At 35.0% G+C, this 21,278-nt stretch overlaps 1 protein-coding gene across 14 annotated transcripts in view; it reads right to left on the bottom strand.

The window, feature by feature from the left end:
• Positions 1 to 5,919: 5,919 nt before the first annotated feature.
• RNPC3 (RNA binding region (RNP1, RRM) containing 3) overlaps positions 5,920 to 21,278 on the bottom strand; it is a 57,962-nt gene continuing 42,603 nt past the window's right edge. For 9 of the 14 annotated variants that reach the window (XM_046645529.1, XM_046645532.1, XM_046645530.1 and 6 more), the window contains 5 exons: positions 16,850 to 16,953; positions 9,669 to 9,790; positions 9,475 to 9,574; positions 7,702 to 7,820; positions 5,920 to 6,143 (listed from right to left, as the gene is read on the bottom strand). The gene's annotated coding sequence lies outside the window, so the exon portion shown is untranslated. Of the gene's footprint in view, positions 6,144 to 7,464; positions 7,591 to 7,701; positions 7,821 to 9,474; positions 9,575 to 9,668; positions 9,791 to 16,849; positions 16,954 to 18,001; positions 18,107 to 21,278 lie in introns of all 14 variants that reach the window. The other 5 variants (XM_046645525.1, XM_046645528.1, XM_046645521.1 and 2 more) reach the window with 4 other exon arrangements.

Genomic DNA, 21,278 nt, shown 5'->3' with positions numbered 1-21,278 from the left:
TTCCCAGTAGGAACACATGATTATCTTGCACAGATAGGGATATCTTTTATATCCAGAAATGCCATTGCTGGTATCGGCACATCAAACTTAATAAGAAAGTCTTGACAGAAAATGTATTCTTCTGTGTTTAGTCTCATTCTACCTTTCCAATCGATTTTTCACCTATAAATCCCCTTCTCCAGCCTCACTAATCAACCCATCTATTCACCACCGCACAGTCTCTTTTGTTCCTTTGTCCCTTTGTCACCCCTTTTCTTCTTCTTGGAATATCCCTCCCTCTTTTCTCTTTCTTACAAATCCTTCTTATCCATATCAAGACTTTCCTTTTCCACAAAGCTTTCTCAGACCATTTCAACGCATGCATTATCTTCCTCTTTTGAAATCAAACAACCTACTATCCATACTTTATTATACACAACTTTAACTATTTTCCTTTATTTTCATTAGTGAATCACATAGTTATATTTTGCTTTCCCAATTATACTTTGTACTTAAACATGGGTAACACGTTTCAAAATACCTAAAAGAGTGCTGTGCACTTAATAAATATATGTTGAATTTATTGATGTGCATTTTCATTGTAAATACAGACTGATTTAATCTTTACTTGTGGCCCTTTAGCACATAATATACATCATAATATACAAAGCTGAGGCTGAAGTTTCTGATAGAGGCATTTCCACAGATTCTATGACCTACAACTGAATTAGAAACACTAAACTCAAGACACAGATTTTCTGTCAACTAACTTTCAGATAAGGGCACACAGACTGAACCTGGCAAGATTTCAAATTAGAGTAAAATACTACTTTCTGCTCCAATTCCAATCCTTTGTGATTGTTTTTTTTTCTTCTTTGAGTTAAATTTTAGGAGAATATTAGGTTGCCCATGCTCAGCATTAAGAATTAGAAGCACATTTTTACTGAGGAGATGAAGAAGTATACATCTAGCCAGAAATAGTGGGTAGTATATTAAATACAATTTTTCTTTAATACACCACACTAAATAAGTAGATACCACTCTTACTTTACAGATGAGAAAATTGAGGTTAAGGGAAGTTTTAATGTCCATTGATTGAATTAATTATGAAAATATAATCCTTTCATGATTCAAAAAAATCTTTAAAAGTATCAAAGAAAAAATAATGAGTTGAATTTGGCAGATTTGTAATTACAGGAAATGATAACTGTCATCTTTTACTCTAGTGAAAGTGATGCTTTTTGTACCTAAACTCTTCCAACATGCTTGTTTCTATGTAAAAACAGATTACGTTGAGTGGCTCTGAGCCACACTTCTCTATACAACAGAACCTTTTTTAGTCATGAAGATCACTTTGGGTAGCATGGACATTTTAACAGTATTAATTCTTCCAGTCCAAGAACATAGACTATCTTTCCATTTATTTGTAGCTTCTTCAATTTCTTTTTTCAACGTCTGATAGTTTTCAGTCTACAGATATTTCACCTCCTTGGTTAAATTTATTCTTAAGTATTTTATTGTTTTTTATGCTATTATAAATGGGATTGCTTTCTTAACTTCCTTTTTCAATGGTTTGATGGTAGTACATAGAGACACAGCAGATTTCTTCCTGTTGATTTTGTATCCTGAAACTTTACTGAATTTGTGTTAGTTCTAACAGCTTCATGGTGAAGACTTTAGGAGTTTCCATATATGAGATCATGTCATCTGTAATCAGAGACAATTTTACTTCTCCATTTCTGATTTGGATGTCTTTGATTTCTTTTACTTGTCTAATTTGTCTAGCTAGGACTTCCAGTAATTTGTGAAATATAAGTGGTGAGAGTGGACATCCTTGACTTGGTCCTCATCTAAGAGGTAAAGCTTACAGCTTTTCACAATTGAGTATAATGTTAGTTGTAGGCTTATCATTTATGCCCTTTATCATGTTGAGGTACATTCCATCTATACCTAATTTATTGAAAGTTTTTATCATGAAAAGATGTTGAATTTTGTCAAATAATTTTTCTGCTTCATTTGAGATCTTATGACATTAATGACCTGAGAAATCAGGGTTAACCATGAATTAATTAAATTTGGGAAGAATTAGAGAATGAGAGAAATTTCTCTATTACAAGGGCATATGTTTACTAATATATTTCTCTGTCAAAAATTGATATACTTTTATTTTCTTCTCTTTCATTATCTCAATCTATTTTACAAATAATTATTGAGCTCTTACACAATATGTGCCAGACACTGTCCTGAGACTAAGGATTCAACAAGGAGCAAAACAGACATTGTCCCATAGGACTATTATTAGTAATAAGAAGGAAAGTACAGAAAATCATGACAATAATAGGAGGACTTGGCCTAATCCTGGGTAAATGTCCATGTAGAAGTGGCCTTTGAACTAAGATCTGAGTGATGAATAGGAGTTAATTAAAAGAACAAGTGAGGGACTGGCCCAGTGGCGTAGGGGTTAAGTTCCCACATTCCACTTCGGCGGCCTGGGGTTCACCGGTTTGCATCCTGGGTGCGGACATATGCACCACTTGTCAAGCCATGCTGTGGCAGGCATCCCATATATGGAGTGGAGGAGGGTGTGCATGGATATTGGCTTGGGGCCTGTCTTCCTCGGCAAAAAGGAGGATTGGCAGCAGATGTTAGCTCAAGGCTAATCTTCCTCAAAAAACAAAAAAAAAGAATAAGTGAGTAAAAACATTCCAAGTAGAAGAAGCAGAATGTTCCTTGGGTTGAACTTGAGAAGATAAAATGAGCTTGGTGAGTTTGGAGAAACTAAAAAATTAGTATCGCTAGAGAAAAGTTAAAGAGGAGAGTTCTCTGAGGTGAGGCTTCAGCTGTAGACAAGCCTTATAGTCCTGTTAAGAATTTTGGCCTCTTCTCCTAAGGTAAGCGGTAATCCATTGATAGGATTTTGGAAAAGAGGTGGTGGTGATGGTGGTGGTTTTCTGATTTAAAGAGATCACTCTGGCTGCATGGTAGCAAATGGAATCCTTGGAGGCAGTGGAGCTGATGCTGCAGTAGCCCCTTCATAATCAAAAAAGCATGAAGTTCTGTTACTCGGATATCCCAAGGTTAAAATTTCAACTAAGACATCCTTGATGTTTTATTCCCCTGGACAAATTCTTTAACCTCTATACAAATATATTGCCTTGTACAAATACTGTTACCTCATTATTGAACTCCTTTCTAATACACTTTTTGAGGTTTTCTAGCTTATGTCCATAAGGTTCATCCTCCAATCCCCTGCTGGGGTAACGCATACGTCTTCATCATGACCTGAACATCATGAACATCTTGCTCCCCTGCTAAACACCAGGAAATTCTTAAAGGGGTTCTCTGGGTACAATCTTAAACAAAAGAAAGCATGTAATTCTGATATATTACAAAACTTGTATGAGGTGGTCCCAGCCCCTGGTTTGTGATTACTCTCCCTGCTTCCAACGTGGAATGCATTTGTTATAAATAATAAAATCTGGCTTTAAATAGTGAGTCTGTGGCCTTTTACATTCATAATAATGGAGATAAAATAAGATATTTTTGTCATTTAATAAAAAGATGACTAGATAGTGGCAGAGAAGAGAGAAAAGAACATGGTGAAGAAGTATTCAGAAGGTAAAATAAGAATGTGGTGTTTGATTGGACCTGGGAAACATAAGAAAAGGGGGTTTCAAAGATGAGATCCAGTTTCCTGGCTTGCAGAACTGAATGAATGGTGATGCCAGTCACTGAGTTAAGAAACACTTATAAAGAACAGGAGCCGGCCATACTAAAAACTGGGTGAAGAGGATTCCAAAAACTGTGAGGGCAAACTATAAAAAAAGTCCCCAAGATAAAAAATAACACGGCACCTTCAAGAAAACGAAGAAAGGCAGCGTGGCTAAGGGTGTGGAATTGCCAAGGGAAACAGCAGAGCACAGGTTGGAGAGCTAGGTTCATGCCAGATAATGTGTGATTATAGGCCATCATGGGTAGTTGGGATTTTACTCTAAATGAAATAAAAATTTAAGAGTTTTAGGCGTAAAAGTTTGTAATATGAGTTAAATTTTATGAATATTATGCTGTGATTTTTATTAAAATAAATTGAGGGTAAAAAAGAATACAAATAGGAAATTATTTGTTTGGAAATGCAAGCAAGAGATAATGGTGACCTGGATGAAGATGTGACAGAGGATACAAAAGAAGTACTAGGAATCAAGAGATATTTTGAAGATAAAATTAATAGGTCATGCTAAGCTTTATATGAGGGGATAAAGAAAGTCACTGAGAGAAAAGAAAAAATCAAGGAAATACCCTTAGTTTCTAAGTGAAGTGGTGAGTCAGGATAGCAGGGAATACCAAAAAGTTTGTTGAAGAAAGAAATGGAAGGTCCCATTTTGGATATGTTAAGTATGAGATGTCTGTGAAACAGTGAAGTGGAGATGTCGAGCATCTGTTGGAAATGTGAGGTTGAAGTCCAAGAAAAGAAGTGCTTTAGGGACACAGGTCTCCATGCAGAAGTGTGTGTTTTAAATCCATGGAAATGATTGCAATCGCTTAGAGGAGGGAGGATAGAGGCAAGAGAATTAAATGCACATGAGACCTTACGTTAAACAGAAGACGAGTTAGCAAAAGAATCTGAAAAAGAGCAATCAGTGAGAGAGGAAGAAAAGCAGGAGAGAGTAGAATCACAGAGGCCAAAGGAAGAGAGGAGGAGAGAGTGGCTCAGCATATTGATACTGTTGTGAAGTAGAATAAGTACATTGGATCAGTAACGGAAATGTTTTTGATGATGTTGACAAGAGCAGATTCAATGAAGTCATAAGGGAAACTAACAGTAAAGAGACGAAAAATGATTATTGTTGTGGAAGTGGAGACTGTGTGAAGAGAACACAGAATTTTGATTAAAACGAGGAGCAGAGAATGGGCTGTACCTAGAGGACAATGGGTTTTTTGGTTGGAAGATCCTAACACATGTAATCTGAGGAGAAAAATCTGGCAGATAGGGAAAGATTGTTAAATCAGAAGAGAAAGGATAATGTAAGAAATAGAGTCCCCAAAAAGATAAAGATAGAATGGTATTTTTAACACAAGTGGAGGGAATGGCCTTTGGTAGAATGAGGTGGACTTTCTCAATACGACAGGAGGAAAGAAGAAAATGATAGAGGCAAGTGTGGAATCATTTGTAGGTGAAAAGAAGAGTTTCCAAGTTATGGCTTCTGTTTTCTTATTCAAGCATAAGAAACATCTGAGAGATATAAGAACTGCTAGATGAGAGCCTCAACAAATTCCACACTTAAAGCCAAGTGAAGAAAATGAATAGGCAAAGGATGAGGGAGAAAACTTGGAGCATGTGGTGTCATAAAAACCCTAAATAAACATCCATCCATCTTGGGGATGAAGAGATGGGACTAAAAGCCATACAACAACATCAAGTTAAAGCCCTTAGAAAGAGAAAGAAAAAAGAGCAAAGGATATAGAGAAAGTAGGAAAAGATTCCTGTGAGCTCCATATAATTAAGACAATATAGTTTGCATAATTTAAGGGTTTTATTTTAAATTTTCAATTTATTAACAGTAAAAGAGTATTCACATTGTCAAAAACTACCCAAATATTATAATTTTGTATGGGAACCATCATTAAATCAGCTAACTCTAACTAATTGTTAGAAATACTCAGTGGAAGAAATTCATTAGAGATTCACAGCTGGGCAAATGCTGTTAATGGCAGCAAGCATATTTGTCAAGACGCCTCTCTGAGTTCTTAGAAATTCCTCTGACAAATAGGTTAATGTAAGTCACTAGAATATAGAAAAATGTTGATTGTTATTATCTTATAATTGTATAATTATATGTGATTTATGCTTCTCTGAGTTTTTCAAGTTGATTACTTATGATAGATTTTACAAAAATTAATGAATTATAAGAATTAATGAACGTAAAAGAAAAGAACACTTGGTTATTTCTCAGGATGCATGTATTTAATTCAAATTTTACAATTTTGATTCAGCATGAATAGCAATAAATGGATCTTCAGCAGTGTTACTAATAGAAAAGTAAGCATTGCCATCACTGGAAACATAGATTTTAATTCCTGTACAATTGCCATCAACTTTATCTCCAGAAATAACGTCACAATACGTGCCCCCAGGAAGACCAGTTTGCAAAGTTGAAGACAATGCCCTGCAAGATAAAATTTAAGATTAGCTTGAATTCAACACAACTAAAAGCACGAATACAGACTGTCTCTAAAACAGCTTCACTTTGTGCTGTAGAACTCTAAGCAATCAAGGTCTCAGTGAGAAGAAAATTCAAACACAAAGACCTCCCCAGTGAGTGTAAAAAGTATTCTTAGGACCAGAAGAAATCCTACAGAAGACTTAGCAATTTCCTAGGCTTTTGTGAATTTTACCAAAAACTTAAAGCAGATGAATATCACTGAAGATTTGAGTGAACTGCCACTCTTAGAAAAATGTATATCCTATGGTAAACACAAGTATTTTAAATGTGTCCTCATTCAAATGTAAGAAAATACTGACTGCATTCATGAATGGAAATTGGATTATTTCTTGGAAAATCTCTTTCTTCCAAGAGGCATTTGGGCTGGAGATAAAAATAATCTAGCATTTCTGTGAAGAAGTATATGGTTTTAAATATAAAGCTGTCTCATAAATTTACGTTGGTTCTCCCATCCACAAAAGACAGAAATTGAAGGACTAACCATGGATACTTTTGGCAAGAAAGAGACATATCTGATTTATTTTTTGTCAGTAAAATATGATTTAGGCTAGAAGGCACTAAGCAGGAGTGAAGTTGGCCTTGGACTGAGACATTTCAACTGCTTGCAAAGTCTTCTAAGCTATGGTTCTGCATCTGAGGGAATCTGTACACTAGAGGCAGAGGCTACAAGGATTACAAACGAAAAGCAGGCAGAGAAGTCTCAGAACCAACACCCAACAATCTCCTGAGGTGAATCATTGACCATAAGAAACATATTCTTTATACATATGCTTAAAAAATGCTGTTTGTCACAGAGAGAGAGAGGGAAATGCAGAAAGAAGATCAAAGAACCAGATACAGGAGTAGTTGAGAAAAAGAGCTGGAAGGAGGATATTTCAACTCTGAGGCAGTATTTTTCCACTATAAAAAAAAACAATAGGTGTGTAAGACATGTTCTTCTAGTGACTTCACAACATTTATACTAAGTATGCTGCGTATTTTGTATGAGGTGTGCATGTGAGCATATACATGAGTCATATCCGTATGCATGTGGTATGAAAGTGTGCATAAAAAAATAACTCTACTTAGAACAAAGTCCTTTAAAGAGGAGATCAAAAGAATAAGAGCCATCATCATTTTTCTTCTCGGCCTTTTCTGATCTCTCTGTTTTCTTAATCTACTGAGTGGAGAATTTTTCAGATATGAAAAAAGTAAATGAGCAGGAAAAGAATAAACCAAGAACAAGTTAGTCTAAAATGTAATTTCTACTATTACATCTACTTACCAATCATCATTGTTAAAGACAATGAATCCTTTGTTTCCTCTTCCAAAAGCTACTTGGTTGCTACCATTATCCCACCAGTTTGTAAAAGCTTGGCCAACAACTACCTTATGGAATGCAACCATGTTTCTAAAAACAACATATCGTATGATACAAAATGCTGATGAGTAATTCAACAGTTTACAATAAAATGTTAAGGAAGTCTATCATGAGAGGATATCTGTACATAGGTCTTCCCACCTTATTTGACGCCATCGGTGTTCACAGACCCAGTCATGGCCACAAGTAGTGTCTGGATTAATAGTAACTTCTTTAATCACGCCATTATTATTTGGTGGCCCAATCCAATCATTAGCATCCTTAATCAGCACAAAAAGAATTTTAACTAAAAAAGTTCAGTTTTATAACATTACATGTGTTTGCTTCTTCCTTTTCCTGTACAGCACACCCAATCTGCCCTGCTATTTGTCTCTGCAGTGTCTTTATTTAGAATGCAACTCCTGCAGTATTTTTACAGCCCTCTACCAAGTCCTCAGCATCTTCTCCCAGAATTCTCATTCTCTAGTGCCCTATTTCAAACAGGGGGAAGATATTTTTACTCTCTCATTTTCTTTCCAAGGAATTGCAATGGGTTCTTAATATCACTGTAGGCAGCACAATGTCATTGAAATGGCAAGGGCTTCAGTGTCAGAAACAGCAAGATTAAAACATGGGCTCTATTACCACTTGCTCAGAAAACTTAGACAATATGCGTAACTTATCTGTGCCTCATTTTCCTCTTCTGTAAAAGGACCATATTGCTTAATTGCTATAAAAATTAAATAATATTTGTGAAAATGCCTTGAATATGATAATTGCTAAATAAATGTTAGTTCCCTTCATTCTTTCTTTTGGATAAGTATACTGCACATCACAATATTCTTTACTAACTTGACCAAATTGTTAATATTGTCCTTTTGATTAGTACCTTTAAAGATAATCATAAGAAAAAACAGATTATACCTAGGAAGGTTATAAGTGTCTATCTTAAAATCATGTCATGGGATGAATAGTGGAAAAACGAAGAGTTTTTATCATGCAGAAGTCTCGGAAAAGTGGAAAAGTTATGAGGGAAAGGGAAATAGTCATAGTTCATGACTCATGACATCAGACATAAGACCAATTGGTGGAGATTACAAGAACTTGGCTTCATATCAAGGGACACTTTCTAAATATTAAAGCTGCCTAACAATAAAATGAGTTGCTGTATAAAGTAGTGGATTTCTCAAGTTGAAAGGACTCTAGAAGAAACTAACTAAATACCTGTCTGGCTTGTAGTAAAGAGGATTTTCTACTTTAGGTGTGAAATTGCTCTATGATGCTGCATTTGAAATCTTCAGTTTAAAAAAAAACTTTCCAAATACCTTCGTAATCTTATTTCTCATTTCCTTTTAAAAAAAATTGCTACTCAGAATAATGTCTTAACCATCACAAATATTTTTCTCAGCCATATCTTTCCCAGAATAATCTACAAACTTCTCTTCTTTAACACATATAATTTCCTTCCTCTTATATTTCCTCTATTTAACCTCACTTCAAGTGAATAATTTCTGTGCATTCCATAGAGCTTTAAAAGAAAATTCAACAAATATTTATATTGCTCATACTTTGGGCAGGTATTGTTTGAATATTTTTACAAGTGTTAACTTATAAGCCTCATATCAACCCTATGAAGTAGGTACTTAGGAGAAGTACATATTTTACTCACTGTATCCTTACTTTTCAGTGTTTTCTTTTCACATGAGGAGATATATTTGTCATATTTCTGAAGCAGTTTACATACTTTTTGACAACAGAGACTGTGAATTTTAATTTTTTAATATCCACTTCATTGCTAAAAGGGTCTTGCATCAGGTTTTCTCTTAATAAATATTTGATAAATAGTGAATGTAATAGCATCATGTGAAATTAAAACCAAATTTCCTTCCTTTTCTTCCTTGAGAAAAAGATATTTCGAACAGCACCGAAACTTACTTGTCCATTCTCAAAATATCTTGCCCAATGGTAGCTTGACATTACTTGTGTAAATCCACAAGGATGTGAGAACATAAATCCAATTGCCATTTTGTACAGTCTGAAATTTACAAGATGACAGCACCATAAAAGAAGAGACATTTTTAGTATCATTAAAAGATAGGTAAAAAAAATTGGGGAACTTAGTTTCTTACCTAGAGTCCCAGAATGTAAGAATAGATGCTCCTCCACTCCATGTCCTCACTGATCGTCATGGTTATCCACAAAGACAGGTGCTCTGTCTGAAGGCTCGAAACTCCAGCCTTCTCCCCAGTTCCTATTAAAAAAACCCGAAGTGTATATCTATATATAGATATCTATATATATATATATAATTTTAAAATAGCTTTAGAGTAATCTGACTGTGTATTTCTTTCAGTATACAATCCTCAAATGAAATTCTCTAATTAAATGGTTATTCTGTAGAGTCTTTTTTCCATAGAAACTATATAGATATATACTATTTACAAATACATTCCATGTATATATATATGTATGAATTACTTGTATTACTTTCACATTACAGACAAGTTTCTGGGTCTCAGGGAGCTTACATTCTAGTGGAAAGGAAAGAAAAATATGAGTAAATAATAATAATCATAATGATCAAGAAAATTAAGATAGCAATAAGAACCAGTGTGAAATAACAAGGTAACAAAATAGAAAATGATTTCACCACCAGGGTATTTTAGACTGGATAGTAAGAGAAGGCATCTCTGAGGAAGTGATTTTCAGCTGGGATTTGAAGGATTAGAAGGAGCCATTCATTTGAGCAACAGAGAAAGACAATCTACCTACAGAAAAACATAATAGTAAAAGGCCAAGGAAGGAAAAAGCTTAAAATACTCAAGTAACATTTAAAAAAATGTCAATGCAACTAATCAAAGTGTGATACAGTGGAGGGTACAATTAGATGAGGTTGGAGAGGTAGGCCAAATTATGCAGGACCTTGTAAAACATAAAGAAAAAAAGAGCCATTGAGGCTTTAAGAGGGGGAGCTGAGAGACTTGGATACACTTTAGAAAAAAATCACTTTTGCTGCTGTGAAGAAATTGTATTTTAGGAAGACAAAGTGGAGGCAGGGACCTCACCTAGCCTTTTTTAGTAGTCTAGGGAAGAGCGAGTAGCTTGGACTTGGGCACTGACAGGATATATTTCAGAGAGAGAGAGGCAATGGGTTTATGGATTCATGAGAACTGAAGAATGGGAGAGAGACAAAAATTAAAGAAATAGGTTTATGGTAGTGAAACCACACATTCAGATCAGGAAAAATGAAGAGGTACAAGCTTTGAGGAAGGGTGACCAAGAGTCCTATGTTCTGTAATTAGTCCTCTATCAATCTTAATGCTCTCCTTTGGTCTTTCCTCCAATCCACCATGTGAACACTGTGTGTCCTATCTTCTAATTCAGTTTGAGCTGCTATATCAAGAATACCACAGACTGGCTGGCTGAAACAACAAATATTTATTTCTAACAGTTCTGGAGGTTGAGAAGCTCTATATCAAAATGCAGTATCTGGTGAACACCCCCATCTAGTTTCACAGATGGCCGTCTTCTCCTTGTCTCATCACACGGTGGACAGCAGAGAGAGCTCTGGTCCCTTTCTCTTCTTGTAAGGACACTAATCCCATTGGGGGGCGCTCCACTCTCATGACCTTGTCTAAAACTGATTACCTCCCCAAAGCCCCACAGTCTAATACCATTCTATTGGGGATGAGAGTTTCACATATGAAGTTGGCAGGGGTGAGAGGACCACAAACGTGCAGTCCATAACACCTATCCACTGCAAAACCAAAGGTTCTTGTGTGTTACAAGCAGTTTCATTCCCCTATGACTTTCCAAGTGCTTTCCTTCTTTCTTTGATCCTGTTCCACCACCCTTGTGTACGTGGTAACTATTCTTCCTTTCAAATGCAGTTGAAGCAACATCTATATGAAGCTTATTGTGATATTCCCGGACATAGAAAATTATTCTCCTGGATTATAGCTTTTCCACTTATATGACCTTATTAAACTAAATTTGCTTTATATTGTAAATATATTGTAAATAGTTAAGTTTTACATGTGCATCATTCTGGACCAAGCTTCTTAAAGGTAGACTTCATATATAATATTCCTAGAATCTAGCAAAACAATTAGCATAATGGCTTATGTGATCAATAAATGGTTGTAGAATGCAGATTCTAAGTTCCAGGTATTTTGCAAGACATTGGCATAACCAGAGGTATGTCCTCATTGATTTTTAAAGGAGTGTGTGTGTGTGTGTGTGTGTGTGAGGAAGATTCACCCTGAGCTAACATCCATTACCAATCCTGCTCTTTTTTTGCTTAAGGAAGATTAGCCCTGAGCTAATATCTGTGCCAATCTTCCTCTACTTTGCATATGTGTTGCCTCCACAGCATGGCCGATGAGCAAAGTAGGTTCACACACGGGATCCAACCCCACAAACCCTGGGCTGCTGAAGCAGACCCCACAGAAATTTAACCACTCAGCCATGGAGACAGCCCCCTCATTGATTTTTTAAAAATAAATGATCACTATATCAGAAATTGTGCAATGCAATACAATCTACTCTAACCTTTGCAAAAACCTGGTACACATGAAGGAACTATGGCCCAGAGACTGAATAAATTATCCTTGCTCATAGGGTAAGTAACCAGAATGTGAGATTGGTCCTACTACAAATCAATATGCTCTGTATTACGTCAATGTTTCTCAAGAATTCTAGACTTGTGATGTCCAGTATGGTAGCCACAAGCAATATTTGGCTACTGAGCACTTGAAATACAACGAGTCTGAACAGAGATGTGCTATAAGTGTAAAATGCACTCCAAATTTGGAAGACTTAATGTGATAAAAGAAAGTAAAAAAATTAAGAATTTTTATGTCATTCACATATTGACATAATATTCTGTAATGCATTAGGCTTAATAAATTTATTATTAACATTAATTTCCCCAGTTTCTTTTTACTTCTTTTAATATGGCTACTGAATTTTTAAATTACATTTATGATTTTCATTATATTTCTATTGGATGGGACCATTCTAGAGACCATGTTAAGTCAGAGAAGGGACAAATCCACACATAAATACAAAAATAATAATAAAATTAGGAATATGTTCACTGTCTTAAAATATATATGTCTTAAGAGAGATAAGAGTAAAGTGCTTCAGGGTTTCATTGATAGGAAAATTCATTTGTGATGAATGGGAATTGAGGAAGATAAAATTGATTCAAAGGATGCGTTTGACTTTACTAAAAGAGATAAGGTGAAATGGCTTTTAAGGAAGAAAAAACCGAATTATTCAACGTAGGAAACAGGCAAGGAGGATGGCAAGAAATCAATACACTTTTGTAGAACATTAAGTTTGCTGTGGAGGAGCCATAGGAGTTAAAGTAGGAAGTTATATTGCAGTCTCTCAAAGTCAGGGAGAAGAAGGTGGACTTTCTTCCCAAAGTTATAAGACGCTATAAAAGGTTTTCTTTAATTTGTTTATTTGTTTGTTTTTAAACAGGAAAGTAATAAGAGTAGAGTTTTTGGAGTATATCAGATGGATTGGAAAGCAAAGGAAACTGAGGTAGAAACAATTGAAAACTTGTGCAGTAGTAAACAGAGTAATGATGAAATATGAACTAAAATTTCAGCAGTAAGAATGCAAGTTAGGAGAGTATGGTAAATTGTACAATATGGTATGCTCAATGATAACACTTGTCAGTATTCATGCCTTTCTGGAGTTTCTTCCTACATAGACTACGGAATTGGTTTACAACTTTGTAGACTACAGAGAGACTAACTGTCCCTAGACATTCCAAACATCTGAGCTGACGCCCACTAACTGTAGTTGAAAAATGGTACCAAGGCTAAACCAGCTGAAGAACCACCTAGTCGATCCACAGAATTGTGAAACATAAGAAGTTGTTATTGTTATTAAGCAATAATTAACTAATACAGAGAGGAGAGATGTAATAGATTCAGTGGAGATCTATTCTACAGGAAATGGCTGCTAAGCAGATGTATGGAATAGAGAAAAGGAAGAGTCAGAGGGGACTGTGATTTAAAGTTCAGTGAGTGGAAGAAGGACAATGCCATTATCGTTCATAGTGCAATCTAAAGACAGACTTGGTTTAGAGAAACTGAAGAGCTGATTTGGGGATATACTGAGTTTGAGGTACAAAAAAGCATTAGATATAAAGAAAGAAGCAGGGAGATTTAGGAGCTTTCGACAAGGCAATGATAGTTTCAGAAATGGCACACAAAACATTTAACAACTGACTTAGCACAGATACTGACCAGTCAGAACAGATGCCATTCATGAGCAACCAGTATGTACAGGCCAAAGCACGCTGTCTGCATTATTGGGCCTGGAGAGCCAAACCCTTGAGAACTGACAAGGTACCAAGAGAGATGTTGAATCCAAAGTTACAACTTTGGGCAAGCCCACCAATCGAAATGATGGGGCCGATAGGAGAGAGCATATAAAGAAGTGTCTTCGATTAGGGAGAGGAGTTTCATTACTAGAGAAATATTTTCAAAAACAGATCCAAGGAAAATTTGCAAGGATGAGAAGAGACTAACTGGATGAAGATGAGTATTAGAAAGAGAATAAGAGAGAAGACTAACTAGATAGTGGATGATATAGGGCTGATAGTGATAAAGAGCTGGAAGCTGGAGAAGAGCATCATTTGAACTTCATACTTGACTTAGGGTTCCAAATAGCAAAACGTAATGGTTAAGAACATGACCTTAAGAGTTAGGTAAACTGTAGTTTAAATCTTGACCTTGCAATTTAACAGCTGTGTGATCCTGGAAAGTAACGTTTTACTAATTTATCTATGAACTAGAAAAGGTAATATGTACTTCATAGAGTTGTTATGATGATTGCACAAATTTACACAAATAAAACAGTTATCCCAGTGCATGGATATAATAAAAGCTCAATATTTTGTTGCTGTAATGTCATTATTGTATTGTGATTTTTACTGCTGGTACTATTCAAACTGCTATACTCATGCTCTCTTCCCACCTTCACTTATTATCACTTGGACGTTCTCTCTTTCCATCCCACCCTTCCCAAATTCTAATAATACTTTCTACTTCTCAAAAATATCTTCATATCCCCCAGAGGAACAGATGGTGATAAGAAGGAACTAGCAATGTTTTCCACCTGCAAGTTTTTCCACATTTTCTTTCATCTATTTTTTTTAACCTCTTTACAGCTTGTGGCAGATTACGTGTTGGTTTTAAAATACACTTCTCGTTTTTGGCTCATCAGTTAACTCTGAAATGCTCTTTTAATAACAAATAAGTTTTTTCACAATGCATTCTAGGATGTAATTAAAATAAAGGATAACTTACAGACATAATATGGGGAATTTTATTAGCATCCCAGAATAGATGGAGATATAAAACCATATAATAAGATCTACCAATGGTCAGGCATTGTCATATGTTAACTCATTTAATCTTAATTTTCATCTCAATCAATCTAAAGAGCTATAAAGCTCCATAAGAGAGGTATTAAAACAAAATATACTTGTATCTTTTGAAGTACAATCTGCAAACAAATCCTTGACGTCCTTGGCATCAACAACATAACAAAAAAATAAGAACTTGAAATGGTTGTTATGTCTACTTCCCATTATAGTTATCCTAAAATGGTTCTCCTCAGAGAAGCTATTCATAGTTATTAATATTATTATCAATGCTCTGTTGCCCACATCTCATATTTCCTGGATTGCCCTACAAAGAGAAAATTTCTCTTTATTCTAAAGCTCTAATGGTTACAATAATATGCCAAATGAGATGTCTTCGGAATTTCTTAAAAATATGAAGTAGAACATTTGATAATATCCTAACAACAAAGCAATATTCCTTAATATTTGAATTGTCAATAAAACATATCCAATGTTAAGAAGAAAAAAATTCTGTTAACTCAGACTCATGCACAGGGTTGCTAGTTTCTGATGTTCCCATGTGTTTTTTTCACAATCATTAGTATATAAGAGGCATTTGTTATTTTATTTAATGTTCACAGTATGAATGACATTATAAGGAAAACACTCTAGTATAAATTCAGGAATTCTCTTAAAATGTCAAATACCATAAATTCAGTCACTTAGCTTAAAGTCTACTTACATCACACCAAAGCCATGATGTAAATGAAATGAAAGAGCTCTATTAAAATGTTAAGCATAAAGCGGTAGTCAAGAAACTTGTATCTACTTCAATAGATTCCTTTCTACCCAGATAAAAATCAGTTACCTAAACTGTATAAGGATCAGTTATGTACAAAGTTCTTTATCCCTATTCAAAGCAGCCTCACATCTCAGGCAGACACTAAGATATTGTTTAACATGTAAATAAACTAGCATTAATGAAGAAGAGACATTTTTTCCACTTTTATCCTTTATAGTTATTTGCCTAGATACCTCACGGTTAAATATCTTTATAACAAGTAATTTAATAAGTATCATTAAAAATTTTAATGGAAATATCTTCAATGTCAAATCTATGCTTATTTTTTTTAATATATATATATTTTTTTAAATGCTTTTTTTTTTTTTAAGATTTTATTTTTTCCTTTCTCTCCCCAAAGCCCACCAGTACATAGTTGTATATTCTTCGTTGTGGGTCCTTCTAGTTGTGGCATATGGGACGCTGCCTCAGCATGGTTTGATGAGCAGTGCCATGTCCACGCCCAGGATTCGAACCAATGAAACACTGGGCCGCCTGCAGCGGAGCGCGCGAACTTAACCACTCGGCTACGGGGCCAGCCCCCGAAATCTATGCTTATTTTATCACTTATATTTATCTCTAAGTTTTTATTTTCAATTTTCTTTCTATTTTCCCAGTTTACAAGATTCCAGACATTTAGGTAGTGTTATTACTATAGTACTTGGTCGTTAGTGGATTCTCTTACTGAAAAAAGTCATTATTAATCTAAATTTAAGATTGAATTATATGCAATTTTCTCAAAACAGTATCCCAAAACCCAAAAGTGCCCTCATCCCCCCAAAAACAGAAAATTAAAAAAAGAAAAAGAGCTGGAACCCAACATAAGGCACATGTAAAGGTTAGAGAAAAGAAGGAAAAGATAAGCAAGTTTGCCTACTAGATTTCTGAAATGAGACAAACATTTTGAGCCAAAGTTAACACACATTTCAAACATAAATAGTATATTTGTGCTGCCAGAACCTGAAACTTGAGTTGACAACAATCCTAAAATAGATTTGGAAACACTGAACTATATCAAATCATATGACAGAAACCACTTATTTCAAGACAAAAAGCAGAGCAGGGATTATGTGATACTCAAGAAACATTAAAATACTTACCACATCAGCTTCCTCATATCAGCAATCTCTCAAATCCACAGTTCAGTCTTTTTCAATCATAAAATCACAAAAATCACACAGTACTGGTTTTCGTTTCCTTTCAACTGAGAAAAAAATGATGGATTTAGGACTTTACAGATTTTCTATAATCCTCTTCCTTTCAGTATGTGCTCTCACAACCTTGTTCCAATTCTCTAAATCTAGTTTATACAAAAAGGCTAATCTGAGCTCCACAATGAGACCAGATTGGCCACTGTCACTGTTCCCCCAGCAAACCACTGTCTTCCCTCCCTGCTCAGCTGCTGCACTGCCCCCTCTTCTGAACACACTGCTCCTTTTCAGTTGTTTGCTTTCTCTTTGTCTTTCCTTCTCTTTCTACAAAATCCTCTCTCAATCTCAACTAGTCTCTTTTTTTCTAATTCATTTATATCAATCTATAGCAAAAAAATTTTGCTAACGTAACTTTAAAGACACAGATGAGAATACGTTTTTGTCAAATTAGTTAAATAAAATAAGTATGACTAGCATGCAACGTCTCTAAACGAAAAATCGAATTGAATCAAAGCTTTGCCATCTACTGTGTGAACCTTAGAGAAAACATGAAAGTTTGTAGATTGCATTTTGGTCCTCCTTTAGAAAATGGACATAATGGTATTGTTGATAAATGTGATAAAAACACAGAAATAACTAACAGCAACTAACAATATGCATTGAGAGCTACTATGTGCCATTTCCATGTATTAACACTTTCATTCTTCACACATACATAAACGCAAGACAGAACTACGACTATACCCAGTTTTAAAAGGAGGAGACTGAGGCACTAAGAAATTAAGTGATGCAATTTGTCCATGGTCAAAGTTCAGTAAATGCTGAGACTGAAATTCAAAACCAAGCATTCTAACTTGTGGTGAGCTCTTAGGCATTACTCAGTCCTATCAGTCTGCCTCAGTGGGTTGTTATAAAAGTCAAAGAAAATATTGTATGTGAAAATATTATGGAATCTGAAAATTTCTGTTTAGCTAATATTAACATGTTTAGAAGACTGCAGAGGTGGTAAAGTTTATTCTCATATTTCTTATTTTTTAAATTTTCACTCTAATCTAAATTAATTTTCTCTAGCACAGTTTTTATTCCTGATCTCATACTCACCTACAGAATATACCGTTATTCACAAATATTTGGTGCTTCTCCCTGCAGGTGAAATATACACCCCTGTCCTATTGCAGTCGGGAATGTCCATGTGATTTGCTTTGGCTGTGAAATGCAAACATAAGCAATATGTTCTACTTTGTGGCCTCTGTGATAGTTAAAGTATGTGTCAAAATGATGTTTCTGTGACAGATTGTAAAGTGATCTGATACAAAGGGTGTCCTTGTTGATCTGAGATGAACATGAGAGATAAACTTGGCATTTGTAAGCCACTGAGAAGTTTTAGTTTTTGTTACTTTCATATAACCTATTCTATCCTGATTGGTACAACCACTAAGTACCCTTAAGCTCTTTGATTCATAAGACATTCCATATACATTTCCTTTCTTTTGGGATGAAGGAAGTCAAGGGAAGAACAGATCATAGGATCAGAGAACGTTAACATTGAAATAGACTACTGGAATAAACTAGGCCAGTGGTTTCCAGGATTTCCAGATTTCGAGTCTAACTAATCAGTATAACTTCAAAAATTTTATAAACACATATTTTAACATAAAGAAACATTAAATTTAGCTTTATAAAGAAATCTACCATTTGTACATTGTTCTAGACTTTTTTTGTCATTTGGAACCCCTTATCTAAAGCTAATCTTCTTATTTTATTGATATACAAAACCAGATCTAGGAATGAGACAAGTAGAATTACATTTAACAAATAATCACTTTAAAAAGTAACAAAAACGTTTTTGCCTGGCAAATAGTTGTAAAAATTAAAGCAGATACGTCTTTGGCACTATCTTAGTTTTTAGCCACATCTATGATTTCTCAAGACTGGAGAAGCTATTCAAAAAACAAGTGACAGTCTGAGAGAATGTACTTTCTACATACCACAAAGAAACTATAACAAGAACATAAAATAAACTTCAAGTAATCAATAAGGAGAAAAAACTTTAAAAAACAAAAATAGATAGAAAAAGCAATATGCAAATCCTAAAAAAGGAAACGCAAATGGCCAAAAAAGCATGTGAAAGAATGTTCAATCTTGATGGTAATTTGAGAAATGCAAATTAAAATAAGAAATTATTTTTCATCTCTTAAAATGGCAAAAATTAGAGGCTTTATAATGTTAATTTTTAGTGAGAGTGTGGTAAAGTTATTCTGAATGCAATACTACTACTAGAGAGAGTACAAATTGGACTAGAGAGAGTACAAATTGGTACTATTTATGGGCAATTTTACATAACATCAAAATATAAAAATGTGTTCAAAATTCCACTTCTACTTATCTAGCCTACAGAAATATTCACCCATGTGTACAAAGAGATATGTACACAGAATTTCATTACAACATTACTCATAACAACAAAATCTTTGGAAATAAATGTCCATTACATGGGGGAAATGGCTAAATAAAATATAGTATAACCATACTCTGGAAGATAATGCAACAGTTTCTTATTTTTATTTTTTTAAAGAGACAGATTTAGTTGTAATAACATGAAAAGTCATTTTGAATGAAAAAACACTTTTATAGTCATTCCAAAAATATGTACAACATTCTATATGAGCACATGTATGTATGGAAATAAATTGCATGTAAATTCACAAAGGAAATTAGTAACAGAGGTTCTTTCTGGTGAAGTAGGGATGAAACTCAACGGAATTGAAGTTTAATGTGTAATGTTTTAACACTTTTGAACAACAAAAATATACACATATTACATATAAAATATTTTTAATTGGGAAAAAATACTTCCCCGAAAATGTAGCAATTAATTTCATAAGCCATTTGATAAGAGCCTCTTATGTGATCTTAGTACAATTAGTATATTCTGTAGTATTTCAATCCTTTAAAAGGCTTGCAGGGGCTGGCTAGTGGTGTAGCAGTTAAGTTGGCATGTTCACTTTGGTTTGCCGGTTCAGATCCCCAGTGTGAACCTACACACTGATTGTCAAGCCATGCTGTAGCAGGTGCCCCACATATAAAGTAGAGGAAGATGGGCATGGATCTTAGCTCAGGGCCAGTCTTCCTCAGCAAAAAGAGGAGGATTGGCAGTAGTTAGCTCAGGGTAATCTTCCTCACAAAAAATAAATAAATTAAAAAAAAGAATGTTGAAATGGACAGATTATCCTGGATAATCCAAGTGGGCCCTAAATGCCATCACATTTATAAGAGAGAGGAAGAAGGAAATTCGATACACATATATAGAAGAGGCAATGTGACTCAAAAGGCAGAGAGTGCAGTGATGTGGCCACAAGTCAAGGAATGCTGGTGGCCACCAAAGCCGGAAGAAATAATGTTTCAATTTTTCCTTTGAGCCTTTGGATATCACATGGTCCTTTTTGACACATTTTTGCTCAGTAGAAGAGATTTTGGATTTCTAGTTTCCAGAACTGTGAGAGAATAAGAGTCTGTTCTTTTAAGCCACTAAGATTGTGGAAATTTGTTACAGTAGCCGTAGGAAACTAATACAAGTATGTAGTCTTTTGTATATCACTAGTTGCTTTAATCATATCACCATGGGTTTGGTATGGTAAAGCCAGACTCAGATCAAGAGAGAGAAATCAGAAAGTTTTTCATTTGTTATGATCACAGTTCCCTGAGGGGAAATAGGACACCACACTCAAGGGTCACTTGAGTCACTCAAGGGCCACTCAAGGGAAGCCACAAGGCAGAGGGAGAGCAGGAAATTATGGACCAGTGCCTTTTTTATGGTGTCTGTGGGGAGGAATGGGTGAGGCAGGGGAGGCAGATTTATGATGGCTAGTTTTAAGAATTTCAGTGGGCTCTGGGGTATAAGGCATTTTCTTGGTTGTCTAGCACCTAGCCCTTGGGCAATTGCAGCAGGTATATAGTGGTGTAGAGCAAAAGAGTTAACTAAGGGAGATGGTTTAGAGCATGAATTTAATCAGCTGTTCAAAAAGGAGAACCAACTGGCCTCTAGTCAGGGCCTCAAAATTGGGTCAGACAGCATTTGTAAAATATGTATTACAGTAGTCTGCTCCTTTATATTGCTAGGTGGTATTCTATTGGATGACTGTACCATCGTTTGTTTATCCAACCACATGTTGATGGACATTTGGGTTGTTTTCATTTTTGGGTTATTATAAATAAAGATGTGAACAAGGATGAACAAGACATTTTATAGTCTTATGTTTTCATATCTCATGGGTAAATACCTAGAAGTAAAATTGTTGGTTCTTACTGTAAGTGCATGTAAAGTTTATAAATATTGCCAAACTGTTTCCAAAGTGATTATACCACTTTATACCTCCAC

This window comes from Equus quagga, chromosome 18 (assembly GCF_021613505.1).
Source record: "Equus quagga isolate Etosha38 chromosome 18, UCLA_HA_Equagga_1.0, whole genome shotgun sequence".
NCBI classification, from domain to species: Eukaryota; Metazoa; Chordata; class Mammalia; order Perissodactyla; family Equidae; genus Equus; species Equus quagga.
Note: the sequence above shows the minus strand (reverse complement) of the source record. Positions and strands in the feature narration are given on the sequence as shown.